Below are 19,355 nucleotides of genomic sequence, written 5' to 3' on the forward strand. Positions count from 1 at the left end.
AATTGATTAAAAAAAAAAAAGAAAAGAAAAATAGAAAAAAGAAGCTAACTAATAAAATATATGGTGAGTTGACAGAGACAATCACAATACATAAAAGACATGACAAACGCTGAAACTGAAGCACTGTGGTTCTGTTTATCTTTCAAATGTTCATTGTGGTCGGTTTCAGATGCTGCAGCTCTTTCATAATTCATAGTTTCAGTTCTTGTTTGTTCAGTATTAATTGTCAGCCTTGTGAATCCAAGCTGGACTGACTGTACATATCCTGACCAAGGAAAATCAAATTCTCACTTTGTGCAGTAATCTACTCCTGCCTTTTTTGCCTCCGTCCACAATGATATACATTATATAGACTAAATGTGTCTAAAATTGACGTTTATTTGCAACATAGTATAAAAAAACTATTACATGATCAAAAACAAATTAAAGATGCAGTATGTAGGAATTATGTTCTAAGTAATTATAAAATGGCCTTGACTGTCACCAGACGTTAAGGAATCATGTTCATTTCAAATACTGATATCACTGACAGTAGTAGTCCAGCCAGAATATTGGCAATATTGGCAGTTCCCACTGAGCTGCAGCTGGAACATTTCTGATTGTAAATGTCTGATGTTAATAAACCTAAAAGGCCTCTTAATATTCCCAAATACGTCGTGACAAAGTGAGAAACAAAACAAGGATTTGTATAGGAGATGCTTTTGAAACATGGAGATGGCTGAAAGTGGAAAAGAATTTGAAGACTGACACCGGCTATCCCTTAGTTTGACCACCCGGTAAGAACCACTGAGAGCCGGGGCCGTGGTCTCTTCACCCGGTCCCAAACCGGCGGTCTCTTCTCCTGGGGCCGGGCTGCGGTCTCTTCTCCTGGCCCTGGTGAAGAGACTGCCAGTCCGGGATTGGTGAAGAGACCAGGTGCTGGTGTAGGACTTATCTCTTGCCATGGTAGCTCCTTGTAGTACAGTGTTTTCTGTGGAAGTGACCTCTTCAGGTAGTGGTGTGTAATCTAAAAAAAAGGGGGGGGGGGGGCATGTCTGTGGTTCGGCTGGGGGGCGGTCAGGGGTCGGCTGGCTTCTTATAATACTACTGGGGGGGGTACAGTAGCGAACTGTGCCGCTTGTACTTCGCGGAGGTAAAAGTGAAACTTAAGGCTCATTTCCTTTTCCCTATGTCCTGAATCTTCGCAGACTTTCATTTAAGTGGACAGGGTATTTGTCCTGTTCTATTATATATTATACTTATGTATAATAAGTCTGGTGATGATTTTCTGTATGAAATTTATGGTGTGGTGGCAAGTATTAGTGGAAACGCTAGAAGTAGACGCTCATGCTGGATCTGGCAACCCCTAGTCTGGGGGGAGGCGGAGAGGATACCACGCTCGACAGTATTTTGAATGTGATTGCAGTACCAGTTATGGCCACAATCCTACATACAGCGCCTTTAATTTTAGCAAAAAAATGTCTCCGTTTTGAACATCTGGGGTCTCCAGAACCTTGTGATGCTAATATAGGATCACGAGCCAAAAAGGTTGGGAACCACTGCCCTACATAGACCTTCTACATGGACCCCCTACATCTGGGGTGGCCAACCCTGGTACTGGAGAGCCACTGTCCTGCATGTTTTAGATGTATCCCTCTTGCACCAAACCTGATTCAAATGATAAACCTAACATCAAGCTCTGCAGAAGCCTGATAATGACTGTCAGATGTGCTGGAAGAGGGAAACATCTAAAACATGCAGGATAGTGGCTCTCCGGGACCAGGGCTGGCCACCCCTGCCCTACATGGACCCCCTACATAGACCTTCAACATGGACCATCTACATGGACCCCCTACACAGACCTTCTACATGGACCCCCTACATAGACCTTCAACATGGACCCTCTATGTGGACCCTCTACATGGACCCTCTATTGCTGCGTTTCCACTTCGTGGAACCAGCTCAACTCGGCTCGGCTCGACTCGACTCGACTCGACTCGGGTACTAGGTCCTATTCCTGGAGACCATTTCCATTACAGGCTACTACTGACTTTACAGTACCTGGACGTCACAGCGATGTGGCGCGTTACTTCCGTGTCATCTGCTCAGAGAGTTGCTGATAAACTCGCTCATTTCGTGTTCTCTCATCAAGCTCACGCTGAATTCTTACGCCTGAATCTCCTCGACAAACCATGGTGTAGTTTTGCAGGCTGTCATCATGTGGATTAACCTACTGCTATATTTACTGTAAACTTCTGCATCTGTTTTTTGTAAAACAACGGGTCACAGAGACGACTCTCTGACCAATCAGTGGTCTGCAGTGTTTATAAGTCACGTTTTAGTATCTGGTCCCCAGTCCTGGAACCTTGGCGGAAGTGATACCAAAAAACTAGTACTGGGTACCAGATTCCAGGTCCTTTTTTGTAGTGGAAACGCAAAAAGGCCGAGTTGAGTCGAGCCAATACCACGTTGTGGAAACACGGCATATATGGACCCTCTACATGGATATATAATTTGGTCATTGTAGCCTATGGGATGTTTATGTGCATCGGTATAATATTGTACTTTTTGCTTTAGATCACATGTTCAAATGCATTTCATTTGTGTTCTAACAGTTGGATTTAATCAAAGTGCTTCATATTTCCTTTTTTTCTTCCTCATTATGTTTAAATTAAATTAAATCAAGATGCCAATGATGGATAGAAATGACTAAAACACATCAGATTAAACAAACCCTGGACTGGGACCTGAACCTGGACCTGGACCTGAACCCAGACTGTTGAGGTCCCGGTCCCTCATCCCAGATTCCACTCATTAGTAAACATGGCCACCGGCGCATGGTCAGCTGTTTAGTCTGAGTTCCTTTGGCATCTGGCGTGGTCAGTTCTGGCATGGTGTGGTCAGTTCTGGTGTGGTCAGTTCTGGTGTGGTCAGTGCTGATGTGGCATGTTCAGTTCTGGTGTGGTCAGTTCTGGTATGGCATGTTCACTTCTGGCGTGGTCAGTTCTGGTGTGGTCAGTTCTGGTATGGCATGTTCAGTTCTGGCGTGGTCAGTTCTGGTGCGGTGATGGAACCAGGTGAGTTCCACTAATGAGGCCGATTCACTGTCTCTAAACTGACAAACCGTCATGTGTGATGAAACAACGACGGCACTGATCCGACTCCTCACTGATTTCAAACGTATGGGATTGAAGTGACCACTGTCCACTTTGATTGATGTTTCTGTGACGTGATGAAGAGCTGCAGAGGTAGCGTCTGCACATCAGGGCGAAGGTTGAAAATGGGTCAAACAGCTGATTGGTTTGTCAGATTCACTGTGGAAGGTTTTATTCAGATTCTTGAACGAGCGGTAATGATCATCTCCAATTAATGCTGGTAAATGTGTTTAATTAGATGAGTGTGTCTTGGCCTAATTACATGCTGAAATGCACTGCTGACTATCACAGTGGGTTTTTTTTTTTTTACGTTTTTCAGAGTTTGGCGGTGCAGACCTGGTGTTTCTTGGATGTTCTCCAGACCTGGTTATCCTGCCGTTCCAAATATTATTCACACTGACTTGGCTTCATTCGCTCTGAAATCCTGCCTCGAAGACGCCAAGAATCAGCTCCTGCTCCATCTTTATCAGAGGAAGCAAAAGTACCGACTCTACTCAAGTACAAATACAGGCACCGGCTACAAAAACAACACAAACACTGAAGTAGAAAGGACTGAGTTTGTCCTTTTACATACTTTAGGTTGTTTCATCTTGTCCAGTTTAATAAACTAAACTGTTAAGGCCAGGTTTAAACCTTGATTCCCCTTTAACAAAATAAAGACCATTAACCTTTAAAGACCTAAACATCCCCTTTTAACCCTTAAAGACCCAAAAGTCCACCTTTAACCCTTAAAGACCCAGAAGTCCACCTTGAACCCTTAAAGACCGAAACCTCCACCTTTAACCCTTGAAGACCTAAACATCCCCCTTTAACCCTTAAAGACCAAAACATCCACCTTTAACCATTTGAGACCCAAACCTCCACCTTTAACCCTTAAAGACCCAAACATCCACCTTTAACCCTTACAAACCCAACTGTCCACCTTTAACCCTTACAGACCCACCCGTCCACCTTTAACCCTTACGGACCCAAACGTCCACCTTTAACCCTTACAGACCTTCATCAGCCTCATTCTCCATCAGCATTCGCTGGAGTTCGTCACAGTTCAGACAGCTGTGAAACAGCCTGAGAGTCAACGTTCAGGGTTTACGTAGCCAACTAATCCTTGTAATCAGGTGTTGTGGTTTTCCCAGCGGCATGAAGGCGAGCGAATGACGGAGGCAAACTGTGACCCCGACAGTGTTCCATGCACTCCTTTATTTCTGCGTCTGTTCAGAGATATGTAGTTCCAGAGTAAAAGTGACAGATGACGTTAAAGGAAACGTGTGAACCCGATGCACAACGACAGGTGCATTATAAGACCATCATGTGTTTCTGTTTAGTGCTTGGCAGTTGACTTTCATCCTAACGTGGACTTAAAGGTTTCTGAAGCGGTGGATTATTGTCGGTGCCTCCATCCACTCAGTCCATTCCTTTATGGAATAACCAATGCTGTTGAAGGCGTGGTCTGAATAGACTCGAACCGATCACCATCAATAAACTCTACATGTGTGGATTCTCTGACCTCCATCCATGCACTGAGGAAACATTTCCCCCGTTTGTGCAGGAGTGTGACCTCAGCTGATTGACTTGTAAAGGTGTCTACTGACAGGGTGGAACTGTCCTCTGCCTCGTCCAAACCTCATCCCAACGCTCAGTATTCTGAGCAAACACCAAACACAAACACCAAACAAACCTAGACTTTAAGGAAGATCAAAGACGGTCGTCAACCTGCAGCTGAAAGAAGAAACACATTAAACATTCATTTAACTGTCATCATTCACAGGTCTGATAGAGGACAGGGTTAGGGTCTGACAGAGGACTGGGTTAGGGTCTGATAGAGGACAGGGTTAGGGTCTGATAGAGGACAGGGTTAGGGTCTGACAGAGGACTGGGTTAGGGTCTGATAGAGGACAGGGTTAGGGTCTGATAGAGGACAGGGTTAGGGTCTGACAGAGGACAGGGTTAGGGTCTGACAGAGGACAGGGTTAGGTTAGGTTTAGGTTAGGTGAATCTTATCTGGAATGCACGGGCTCACTAATTCCATTTTAATTGTTTTCTTTTTACTGACCAACTAAAAGAGTAGGGTCCTCTTAATCCTTCCAAACAAATTCCTCCTGGTAGGTAGCATTAAATGAAATGGTAGCTGTGGTCAAATGGGTGATGGTTGGGGTTAGGGTGAGATTGGGGTCAGGGTTAAAGTTAGGTTTCAAGGTTAGGGCTGAGGTTAGGGTTAGGGTTAAATGGTAAATGGACTGCACTTATAATAGGGCATTTTCTACACCTTCATGGTGGCCAAAGTGCTTTACAAAGCCTCACATTCACCCATTCACGCACACATCCATACAGCAGTGGGTTAAGGTTATGGTTGGGGGTCAGGGTCAGGGTTAGGGTCTCTGGGACTCTGGATAGTCCTCAGGATGTGATGATTTCAGCACAGACTATTGACATCATGACGTCAACCACTGAACCTGGAGGAAACCAGTCAGAACTAAAACAGTGGCGATGGATCATCTTCATGTTTTGTGGATAAATTAACTTGGTCAGATTTATCAACATACGGAACAAACTGAAAACGTTACTGAAGAAGGAAAGACCAGATGAGTCTCTAAGATCAGTCTAAACATTGACTAAACATTGTAAAGTTCAAATGTAATGAGTCCATGTGACACCCCCCCCACTGCCGCCACCACATGGTTATTGACTCTATCCTCAATGTCAGAGTCTGATGAAGGTTCTGTTCTTTGGTTCTTTATGTTCAGACTAACATGAAGCTGCAGTTTTTTACCTCATCATGAATGTATTCAGAACAAATGAACATCATAAAATATTGAATATTCTTGTACATCTGCAGAATTATCAACACAGCGCTGGCTGGGCTTCCTCTAACGCGCCCACTTAAGATAAAATAGTCCTCCTTCAGCTGAAATTGCTGTGCTGCCAATTGGGAGTTGGATGGAAATCAAGCTTTTCTGAGGTTGAAGACGATTTAGTGAGTTGGATATGATTGCCACTCCACAGTTCTGTGTGCAGACATTTCATTTAAAGGGTTTAGCAGCTCCTCAATGCAGACCGGCCTGAGACCATCCAATTAAAAGTCACTGAACAGGGATGTGTGTGTGTGTGTGTGTGTGTATGTGGGTGTAGGTGTGTGTGTGTGTGTGTGTGTGTGTGTGTGTGTGTTGCGCGCGCACGTGTGTGTGTGTGGTGGTGGTGGTGGTGGTGGTGGGGTTCCAGTACAAGGATAATAACACTGGTCCAAAAGATAATGTACATGAGTCTGAATATTTAAAAAAAACCAACAACCCACAAATGTTTTTTACAGACACACATTTGACATCACTGATACAGGAAAAGAAAACCCTTAAAAACCCTTAAAATACCAAACTGTTACCAATTAAAAACAATACAAGTTCAAATACAAGTACTACCAGTGGATATAGTACTACTGCAACTGTTAGTACCAATAATATAAACAACTACCATCTATATGGAACTATATGATACAAAGATAAGAAAGGGGAGGAGCAGAGAGGAGGACAGACAGGAGGAGGAGGAGAGAGGAGGACAGAAAAGACCTCCTCTCTTCCAGCTAACACCAGTAGGGGGCAGTAATGTGGCAACTGGGAGTTGCAATGACAACAGCTTCTCTTCTATTCTCCTCAGATCTATTACCGCGTTTCCACTACATGGTATCGGCTCGACTCGACTCGGCCTTTTTGCGTTTCCATTATGAAAATGGGCCTGGTATCTGGTACCCGGTACTAGTTTTTTGGTATCACTTCTGCCAAGGTTCCAGGACTGGGGACCAGATACTAAAACGTGACTTATAAACACTGCAGACCACTGATTGTAGGGCTGTGCAATTAATCGAAATTCAATTATGATTTCGATTATTACACGCAATGATTACAAAAATTATGTAATCAAGAAAAAACGATTATTAATTTTGAGTTGTTTTAATTCACACGCACGCAAGCTACCATGAGCTGCTCTGCCCCGCCCCCCTCTAAGCTACAGCTGCCAGCTAGCCGGCAGGTCCACCCCAAGAGGAAAGTTGTACCTAGCGGTCTGGAAAAACGGCAGGAGAATCACAGCAGAAGTGCTTGGTAAACAAAAAAGGCAAGTCAGATTCAATTGTATGGAATCACTTTGGGTTTGATGAAGAAGACAAAGAGCAAAAACACATCACGTGCAAAAAGTGTTTCGTAGTTGTGTCCACACCGACCGCTAACACAACAAACCTTTGTAACCATCTAAAGTTTAACCACCGCCACCTTTATCATATTCTTTATCTTATGAAAAACTAAAACGCATAAAAACTTCGTCCGCAATGTAATCTTCAGTCTCCGAATCTCTTTACGCTGCAACTCCCGTATTAACCTAACCCGTATAACCCTAACGTACGTATTCAACAGGGTGTCCCATAAGTCTCCATACATAGGAAAAATAAACGTTTCTTGACATAAACCATTTTTATTTATATAATATGCTCTATATGACTGCCATTTTGTCGGGAACACATTTCAATGCGTGTCCCCACTGCTAAAGAACTATAAAGAAGAAATATAAAGAAATACATGTTAGAACCATATGTATTATGTCTCCTATGTATGGAGACTTATGGGACACCCTGTAGATGGCTGATGTATACAGAAGGCCTGAACTGAAACCTCACGGCACGCCACTGAATTTACTGTTTCATACTACATTGAACATACTTGAATTTATAATTTGCACTTTACGTGAGTTTTTTTTTTTTTTTTTTTATCGCTACAGTTCTATGGCAAGTCTATAGCAGTTTAATTACAGTGCACTATTTGTTTACAAAAGGAAACATACTTGAATTTACAGTACACTTATTTGATTTCAAAGATTTTTTTGTTTCGTACAAAAGTGAAAATACTTTGTTTTAATGGTTAAAAGCTTTATTTACGTTTAAAGAGTATATTTTACATTGTTTTGCAAGAAAAAAATAAACAACTTTAAGGTTAACAAATAATCGTTTTTAATAATCGTGATTTCAATTATTGCTAAAATAATCGTGATTTTTTTTTTTCTATAATCGAGCAGCCCTAACTGATTGGTCAGAGAGTCGTCTCTGTGACCCGCTGTTTTACAAAAAACAGATGCAGAAGTTTACAGTAAATATAGCGGTAGGTTAACCCACATGATGACAGCCTGCAAAACTACACCATGGTTTGTCGAGGAGGTTCAGATGTAAAAATTCAGCGTGAGCTTGACGAGAGAACACGCAGCGAGCAAGTTTATCAGAAACTCTCTGAGCAGATGACACGGAAGTAACGCACTGCATCGCTATGACGTCCAGGTACTGTAAAGTCCATAGTATCCTGTAATGGAAACGGTCTCCAGGAATAGGACCTGGTACCCGAGCTGAGCTGGTTCCACGTAGTGGAAACGCGGCATAAGATACCTACTCACCTGATGTTTCCAGTGGATTTGATCTGAGAATAATCCAACATTTAGACAGATTTAATGAAGACGCTGATGTTTGCGAGGTGAACAGAACATTCTTCACTGTCAGTGAATCTCATCTGAACTCAGCAGACGGATTCTACTTCCATTTACACAGTGTCTTGTGACACAAATCTAATTTATCCAGTGACTAGTAAACCGTTTCTATGCCTTAAAGAGTCTCAGTTGACAGTCTGAATGACAGTGTTGGAGGTTTTCATATATTTGATGTGTGGTTTTAATCAGGACTCGTCTCATTGTTACTGAAAAACAATATCCGACATTTACAATAAAACCTGGAGAAATAACAGGAAACAACGACCAGCAGGAAGGTGACACCAACATCTGCAGCTCCAAAGAGAAGCTAACGCTTTAGTACATTTAAGGGTAATATTGGTGATGACCACTGGAGGCCACTGCTTTCATAGACTTACACTGACCTTCAAAACAAAAAACAACACAAAAAACAGAACAAAAAAACTAAAATAAACAAATATGTTGGACACATGGGCTGAGGACAGCTGGTCCAGTGTTGGACATGTGGCCTGAGGATAACTGGTCCAGTGTTGGACGTGTGGCCTGAGGACAACTGGTCCAGTGTTGGACGTGTGGCCTGAGGACAACTGGTCCAGTGTTGGACACATGGCCTGAGGACAACTGGTCCAGTGTTGGACACATGGGCTGAGGACAACTGGTCCAGTGTTGGACATGTGGACTGAGGGGAGCTGGTCCAGTGCTGGACATGTTAACTGAGGGGAGCTGGTCTGAGTGAGCCCAGACTCTCTTCCAAGTCCAGGGCTTTATTTTTGAGCTGAATGAGGCTGGTCGTGGATGCTGTTGTGGACGCTGTTGTGGACGTTGACGTGGACGCTGTTGTGGTGGTCCCTGGTGACCGGTTGTGGATACTGTCATGGTGATCCCTGGCGTCCTCTCTTTCTTTGATGAGCTGGAGAGCATCTGTCGTGGAGGTCTCTGGTCGTTAGCTCGTCTGTCAGCCTCAGACGCCGCCTCGCTTGTCACTTGTCATTTCCAGCACCATATTCAATCTAGCGGTGTTCTTTGGAGACCCTCTGTCTTTGTCATACAGGACAATATTGATTCTGACACCGGAGGGGGGGGGGGGGGGGGGGCTCCACGGCCCTCTGGCAATGACTTCCTCTGTTCTTCTTTTTATGGGTGTTGGTGTTTATCCATCCCTGCCGATGTAACTGAGGTTTAATGTGCAACATGTGGTCATTGGTCAGAGGAGGCGGAGCTCATGTTGGAGGTGGGAGGAGTTTTCCAGTGCCTATACTTCACTAGGTTTGACTTTTACTCTGTTTTAGTGTCTGAACTTTGTACTTGTTACATTTTCACCACAGGTTTTTTACATTGGTATATAAAGTAAATGATGTTTTTTTGGGTTTTTTTTATTTGTGTTGTTCACCTTCAACACATCATCAAAACAAACAGTGAAAATATGACCATAGAGCAGAGCACAGACTAGACTAAACATAGACCTGAGATAAGATTGAACATAGACCTGAGACTAGACTAAACATAGACCTGAGACTAGACTGAACATAGATCTGAGACTAGACCAGTGGCGGCTGCTCGTCTTTCAGAGAGGGGAAGCTCATTGTCGGCTTACATAAAAAAAAAAAAAAAAGTCAAGTTATTTGAACATGAATTCGGCCCTCCGTTTCTTTTTAAGAAAATGGTCAGTGACCTTATCGTACCAACTAAACAAGAAAACGTTGAAATTATGTTAAATTGAAACAAGTACAATGAGTGTGTTTTATTTATAGCGCAAGAAATGAACAAGTAATTTCGTAGTGGTTTCTCTCTCGATTTCACAACAGAATGCGCAACGGTATTAAACTGAACTCTGGCAAGTGAAGGAGTAGATCTCAAAATAGCTGTCAAATAAATGGGATTCAGCCTTTTGACTGATCCTCCAATCAGCACGTGGAAGCCTGGCGTCCAGCCTGGCCAAGCTCCGCCCACAGCTCCATTCACCCCCAGAGACACCGGGCGTCCGGGGGTGGGACAACACCATGGCATTTATCCAATTACCATCCAGTTTTGAGGCAATGAAAAAAACTGTTCCACCCAGTCCCATTGAAGTGCATGGACACCGGGCTTCTACGGGCAAATGCATTGACCATAGATCGTATGAGAAAATAGCGCAACGGGAATGGATGAGAAGTGAACAACATCGAGTCCGTTAATTTGTGATAAAGCTGATTCTGAACAAACTCGTCTGTGAGATGAATGTGTTCTAACACATTTGTAGTCAGTGAGTTGTCAACACAACCGTACATATTTGATCATTTAATTTTTGTAATTTAGGGGAAGCCGAGCTTCCCTTGCAGTCTATGAAAAATCGCCTCTGGACTAGACTGAACTTAGAACTGAGACTAGGCATGGTAGCGGCGGCGGAAGCAGGCGCCACCAAGATCAGTGTAGGTTTAAAACACAAAAACAATGTGAAAAAAGGTGTTTGGTTGTTCTTTAACACCTGTGCAGTCAGAGGTGCTTTTCGATGAGGAGCTGCTTCAGGTGCAGATCCAGGGTCAGATTCACCTGGGACCAAACTTTCACAAACTACTTCGACTCCATTTGAATTAATGGAATTATCCAGTCCACCTCCAGCTCGGCACCTGAAGTGGCGTCAGGCAGATGGGGCAGGTGGGCCGGTCTTCCTCGTCTCCGTTGGCGTGGCAGGACTTGTCTAAAAGGTGCTAATAACCACCACCACCCTCCCCCCTGGCTGGTGGGAGGAGCAGCTTGGGCTCCAGATGGAGCTGTTTAACCACAGCGACTCATAAAAATAGACATTATCAGTAAAGGCACTTATTCACTTGACTGTGTTTCTGAAAATGACACCATCATCTGCATTTTCAGCCGTAAAACGTATCGAGCACATCTGTGATCAAATAAAACATCATCAGCCAATCAGGGTCGCATATGGCATAGTACGGATCTGAGGATTCAACACCGGGAGCGGACTGAGACCGTCTCTTCTGTCCATTAAAACTCAGGTTCCACTGATCTGGACAAAGCAGGAACCAAACGAACGAGAAAACGGTGTTGATGAATCACAGAAAACTAGTGAACAGACTCCCAGTTTTAGGATCCAATGTTGTTTTTCCAAATGTTGCTTCATAAATTTAATGAAAATAAGGATCCAAACTCAGGTCAACTGATATGTTGTTCTACCTAAATAATGTCAGCTTTTCTTTCTGTCAAACTGTTGAAGTAAAGTTAACACATCAACCCTCTGGAAGCAAGAAGAAAAGCCCATTAATGATGAGGACCAGAACAGAAGAGACCAGATGGGGTCAGATCCAGGGATGAAGGTAGACTTTGAGCTGAAACATTTTCCGGTCGATGGAAACATTATTTCCATACTCACACATTCTGTAATGAAGGAGCTAAATGAAATGTCGTCCACCTGAAGTGAAATTTCACATGAAATCATTCATTCAGAGTTTTTTTTATTTGGTCTCATAACGTGTCTGGGGATGATTTCCAAGCAGGACCTGAAGTTGCTGTGTCCTCCCAGTAAAACCGTGGACCGTGTTGTCTCTGAATCACATAAACCAGACTCAGAGTCCACGGGGAAGGAACACCTCCTCCTGGATCCGTTATAACCTGAGAGTAAAACCTTTAAAAGCCTCTGTTCGTCCACTTCCTGTCCTCAGAAACATATCTAGACTGATGTGAACTGGACTTAAACCTGGACCATCCAAAGGACAAGACCACATTGAACAAAACTGACCCAGTACAAAACCCACCAAGTACAAAAGTACACAACAGCGAAGTCTGACTGAGATTTACTGCAGTAAAGTAGGGGAATCACCTCTAAAGTAAGTGGATTACTAACCCTAACCTAACCTAACCTAACCTAACCTAACCTAACCTAACCTAACCTAACCTAACCCTATTACTAACCCTAACCTAACCCTTAACCCTAACCTAACCCTCAGAACCGGGCTTTTATTAGAAGGAGAGCTGTATCAGAATCAGGCCTTTATTTATGATCTGCTTTGTTTAATAAGTAGAAATAGTTTTATCTAGAACCTGGTTTGGATCCACTCTAATGTTTCTGATGTTGTTCTGTCAGCGGATTGAATCTATTCATTCCTTAACAGAACTTTTATTCTATAAACATTATTTTCCTGAGCTACATTAAAGAGTTGGAGATAAATTTTATATTTAATAGATTTCTTGACTTTTTTTTAGCTTAGCGGCCGACAGGCCGTCAGCTGTTATTGTGATGCAGCTTCTGTCGGCGTCGTCTGTTGTTGTCTGTCATCCGTTACAAAAATTTCAATCGTCTTCTTCTCCGAAACTACAATTCCGATTGACTTCAAACTTGGTATACAGCTTCTTTATGATGATGTCAACAAAAGTTAGAGAAATTATTTGGATCCTGATCTGATTCTGGATTTGGTGCGACTTTGAAAAATTTCCCCATTATAACAGATAGGAAATGGATTGATATTGATCAGTAAGTATCAATGATATCAAGTTGGAATTTGAATTTTTTACAGATCTGATTGGAATATGACCAAAACATGGGCTATTTCTGTAATATAATAAATACACATAACTGGGTGAGAATAAATGAGATCTGGATACATTTCCCAAAGCTTTGAATTTGGCGGGTAAGCTACAGGGCCATTGGTCCTATTTTTATTTATTTGTCCAGGTCTGGTCCATATCTGGCCCAGATCCGGTCCAGATCGGGTTAAGGTCTGGTCCATACCTGGTTCAGATTTGGTCCAGGTCTGGTCCATATCTGGTCCAGGTCTGGTCTAGGCTTGGTCCAGGTCTGGTCCATATCTGGCCCAGCTCTGGTAAAGGTTGGGTCCAGGTCCGGTCTACAGTATACCTGGTTGAGGTCTGGTCCAAATTTGGTCCAGGTCCAGCCCATATCTGGTCCTGGTCCAGTCCATATGGGGTCTAGGTTTGGTCCAGATCTGGTCCAGGTCCAGTCCGTATCTGGTTCTAATTTGGTCCATATCTGGTCCAGGTCTGGTCTCTGTTTGGTTCAGGTGAAGCACTGTGTAGATGGTCTTAAGTCCAGCAGTGTGGGTCCAGTGTCATTAGGATTCAGAGGTGGGACTTTCCTTGTGTTTCATTGACTCTGTGTGTAAATGTTGCCATACTGATGTCAGCTCTGAGACTCAACGAACACAAAGAAGAACTGAAAAGTCAAAGCAGCTGTTGCTTCACAGCATTTCAGAGGAACTTCCCATTTTAACCTCATTTTAATTCAGCGACCTTTGGCTGCACTGGTCACAGATCAGATCCATTCCTCTAGGAGATTGTTTCCTCAATTGAAATGTGCGACCATGTTCTGCCTCCGCTCTCCTCAAAGGTCAAAGGCCAACAGGCGATCACACCACGATCAACACCGCACTTTACCGACACAAATCCACCATCACTCCAACTGTCTCATATCCGAGGAACAAGTATAAGAATGAGTGATGACGGAAACGTTCTTCTACCAAGCAGATTTAAAATGGTGTTCATTTAACAAAACCTGAGAAAACAGGGAATGTTCTAAGAGGGGAACTCCAGTAGAACCAGAGAAATAGAACCACGTGGTTAGAGGACAGACTGGTGACCTGAACCAGGGTCATCAGGAAATACACGACGCCTGGAAGCTGTTACATAACATAAACAAAAGACAAACAAACAAAAAAACATTTGAAAAACAAAAGCAAGACTGTACATAGTTGTGTAAACATCCAGGGTGGCATGGTGGTGCAGTGGCGTTACAGCATAGTGGCATGACGGTGTAGTAGCATGATAGTGTGATGGCATGGTGGCGTATTGGCATGACAGTGTGATGGCATGGTGGCGTTACAGCATGCTGGCATAGTGGCGTGATGGTGTGATGGCAAGGTGGCATTACAGCATAGCAGTGTGGTAGTGTAGTGGCGTGGCGGTGTGATGGCATGGTGGCGTGGTGGTGAGCCCCTCCACCTCACAGCTGGAAGGTTCTGGGTTCTGATCCACATCAGGACCACGGTCTTCAACAGGTAGAGACCAGGCTCTACAGCACAGGTGTCAAACATGCGGCCCGGGGGCCAAATCTGGCCCGCTAAAGGGTCCAGTCCGGTCCTTTGGATGAATTTGTGAAATGTAAAAATTACACTAAGATATTAACAATCCTTTTAGTTCAGGTTCCACATTCAGACCAATTCAATCTCAAGTGGGCAGGACCAGTAAAATACTATCATAATAACATAGAAATAATGACAACTCCAAATTTTTCTCTTTGTAAATGTAAATATTTTCATGTATTTACGCTAAAACAAAATATAACTTCACAAAAAATGTGAATAACCTGAACAAATATGAACAACCTGAAATGTCTTAAGAGAAGTAAGTTTTAAATTTTAACAAGATTCTGTCTGTTATTAACTGTTTTGTGTATTTGTAGATCCACTGTGATCTGTAAGTTATGATGTACATGTGTAAATGATCAACTGAGGCAGAATATTGTTAAAATGACACTTATTTTTTCAGTTTGATCATGTTATTCACATTTTTTGAAAGGATAGTTTATAGATATAACCCTTTTCATTATGTAAATTTACTTTTTTTGCTCTAAAAGATAGAGAAAAGTTTGGAGTTGACATTTTTTATATATTATTATATTGTTATTTTACTGGTGCGGCCCACTTCTGATCAAATTCAGCTGAATGTGGCCCCTGAACTAAAATGAGTTTGACACCCCTGCTCTACAGGTTTATTGTGACCTACTTTAATCACACACGTGTTGCTGCTGGAGTCCCGGACCTGGTCCTGGATCTGGTCCAGGGGTTTGGAGGTGGCAGAGGTCGGTGGTGTCCCAACCAAACCCAATGCCAACATTCACCTCATCGTTCTCACAAAGAAACCATCAACATATGGATGAAAACACTGGGATCTGCTCTGAACCAACAACAGCACAGTTCACAGAAAATGTTTGCTGTAGGTACCGGGTTAGCTTAACTCCACATTAGCTTAGCTCCATGATAGCTTAGACACCATCAGTGAATGTCAACATATGTTCAGGATGACGCAAACATAGAGGAACTTTTATGTCGAAGGCAGGTAGAAGTAAATAAATAAAGTGAATTTGCTAAAAACTTGCATGCACCTGATTCCACGTCATCATCAGTTACTGTTATAGTTCAACTGTAATCTATGATCAGGTGCAGGTTTGTCTCATGGGAGAGCAGCATCTGGGTTTATTTTGTCTTAATTTAGTTCTTTAATATGAGGATAAATGAGGTTCCAGTTATTCATGCTCTGACAGATCAGATAATCCTCAGTTCGTTTCTAACTTCCACCTCAGAAATATTCTTTTAAGCAGCTTTTATCGAATTATTCCGATTCATTAACATAAATACAATTGATGATCTAAAACTACAAACTCACTGATGTTTAGTTTTTCCAACAGGGGAATCAAACTGTGACAGTCACGTGTGTTTAAAGATGTCATTGTAAACTTAGACTATATTTAATATGAGAAACTTTAAAAGGTTTTAGATGTTTTAAGTGACCCTCACACATGGTTTAAGACCAGAATTATCAGTAAATACGTCAATTAAGGCTACATTCAGACAACAGGTCTTAATGCACAGCAATTTTTTTTGTGTGCTCGTTCATATTCCACATTAAATGCGACTTCTGTCAGATTAGAGTATGTACTGAATGCGACTCTGAAGTGACCGAAAGTGAAAGAGGTTCTGACGCAATATGTGACCACGCAGGCATGCACTGACCACATATGAAAGTGGCCTGGGTCGGATTTGAAAAAACTGGATTTGTGCTGCTCAGACTGTCTTTAACAGATCGGACACAGGTCACATATGGGCAAAAAAATCATATTTGGGTCACATTTGTCTGCAGTCTGATCGTAGCTGCTGTTAATTTGCGATTTCTGAGGCTGGTGACTCAGATGAACTTATCTTCAGCATCAGAGGTGACTCTTGGTCTTCCTTTCCTGGGGCGGTCCTTATGTGAGCCAGTTTCGTTGGAGCGCTTGATGGTTTTTGCGACTGCACTTGGGGACACATTCAAAGTTTTTTGAAATTTTCTAGACTGACTGACCTTCATTTCTTAAAGTAATGATGGCCACTCGTTTGTCTTTACTTAGCTGATTGGTTCTCGCCATAATATGCATTCTAACAGTTGTCCAATAGGGCTGTCAGCTGTGCATCAACCTGACTTCTGCACAACACAACTGATGGTCCCAACCCCATCAATAAGGCAAGAAATTCCACTAAGTAACCCTGACAAGGCACAGCTATGAAGTGAAAACCATTTCAGGTGACTACCTGTTGATGCTCATCAAGAGAATGCCAAGGGTGTGCAAGGCAGTCATCAGAGCAAAGGGTGGCTACTTTGAAGAAACTAGAATATAAGAGATGTTTTCAGTTATTTCACACTTTTTTGTTAAGTACATAATTCCACATGTGTTCATTCATAGTTTTGATGCCTTCAGTGAGAATCTACAATGTAAATAGTCATGAAAATAAAGAAAATGCAAAGAATGAGAAGGTGTGTCCAAACTTTTGGCCTGTACTGTGCCTAATGATGACCGCAGATAAATGCTAAAAAAATTATACTCTTGCTCTGAGCCATCCCAAAATGAATACGTTTTTAATAAAATATTGGGACCCAAATTGGGACATGAAAAGCTACGTAGGTGTCAGTGCATTTGATCTGGAGCACATGGCTTGAAATGGTCTTATATAGTGCTATAAATAAAGAAACTGTGTTAAATGTGATGATCCTAGTGGTTTTTCATGAATCTCAGTCTAATTCCAGGTTTAGTGCGTAACCCATTGTGTCCACTTACATGTAGAATCTCACATGCTAAACCTGCCCATTTAAACACAAATAAATTGCTGGTGATTTTGCAACAGCGGTCATTTTTGTGAAACACTCTGCCTTGCATATTTACTTTGATTCCCAAAATGTACCTATAAGGGAATAAAAAGATATTTGAGAAAATAGTAACGCGTAATTTTCGTGTCCTTTTTACCGTGATACATGCAGATTTGTATCTTTGAGTGTCAAATAAAAATGTGTTATATCTGAAAAACGGTTTCTCTTTTATCTCAGTAAATATTTCTTTTTAAAATAGAGCCAAAGTGCTTCCAAACTTGCCTCATAACATTAGTCTCCACCCAGTTTGAATGTTTAGCCCCTCTGTTCTGCTTTTAGGGATCAGTTTCAGAGAAGCACCCATTTAACTGACTCAGACATGATGAACATGTGTCTGTGAAAGAAGAAAAGGAAACAAATACGAGCATCTGAGGACAACATCTATATCTGATCCAACAGAACCTGAGGCTGTGAGCTTCCAGAACCACATGCTGTTCTGGTTCTGACCATCCTGACCCATAAACCCACTCCTCTGTGTTGGTTCTAGTTTATGCTGTTGGTGTTTAACGTGGAGCGACACTGCCCCCTTTTAGAAGCACATCGTCATAAAAACAGGTGGAAGCAGTGGTTGTATAGGAGCAGAAGCGGCAGATCATCATGAATGTTCAGGTTCTTTACAGTCATTAAACCTGGTTTTACTGTCATTAAACCTGGTTTTACTGTCATTAAACCTGATTTTACTGTCACTAAACCTGGTTTTACTGTCATTAAACCTGGTTTTACTGTCCAGTAGGTTCCATCCATGTTTTTCGCTTTGTTTTCAGAAATGTCTTTAAATCCATGAATTTAATGATTATTTGTCATTGTTGAATTATTCTACAGAATGTTAAAATTCTGAATTAGTGAGAACTGATAGTGAATTATTTCTATATTTCACCTCACCAGTCGATCTAACCTTTTAAAGTTTTATTGATTAATTTTGATAGAAGGCATAGATTCACATTCACAACGTGCTCGCCGTTTGCTTTGTCTTGTCATCCAGTCTGATCCAATGTGGAGTAAAACCATCTGGAATGGAAACACCTTGTCCTTTCTATATATTTTGTTTGAAATCCAGGACTGGATGGAGGTTGACGTCACAAAGAAGAGTGCCCTTTAACATTCAAACTAAACGTCACAGCGGCACGTGACCCCGACAAGGCCCTGGATTCCACATATCCAAACTGAATCTGCAGATATGGTGAGTTTTTAACCCTTTAACCCCTGAGCCATGTTTCCAGGTAAAAGTTAAAAGGTGTGGGAGACTTTTGTGACCAATTTTTCATCAAATCTGTAAAACCTCAGTCATAGCCTAAGTATCACAAATTTGTAAGTCTTTCTGTGATTACTCACCTGAATCTCTTGCATTAAGGTGAACAATTTCGAAGTGCCATCTACCATAAACAAACCGTGTGTTTACAACCCGAGCTGGGACGTCACTCGGGCATCTTTGGAATTTTGGGTTAACCCTTTAACCCCTGAGTTATGATTCCAAGTAAACGTTAACATATTAACCCTTTAACTCCTGAGTCATAATTCCAGGTAAATGTTAACATATTAACCCTTTAACCCCTGAGCCATGATTCCAGGTAAATGTTAACATATTAACCCTTTAACCACTGCGCCATGATTCTGGGTAAAGGTGCTGCTGTGAATTGTCGTCTGTTTCAGTGTCGTAAAAGCTGCTGTGAGTATGTGCTTGTGTTCTTTTTCTTCAGTGGTTTTGCTTTACATCCTCAAAACAGAGGAACTGTCAGATACATCATTATGCATGCGTTGCCATGGTTACAGTGTCGACTAAAACTGCAATAGAGGATCAATAGCATCAACTGTTTGACCTCAGTTTACGCC

This window comes from Sphaeramia orbicularis, chromosome 5 (genome assembly GCF_902148855.1).
Source record: "Sphaeramia orbicularis chromosome 5, fSphaOr1.1, whole genome shotgun sequence".
In the NCBI taxonomy this organism is placed as follows: Eukaryota; Metazoa; Chordata; class Actinopteri; order Kurtiformes; family Apogonidae; genus Sphaeramia; species Sphaeramia orbicularis.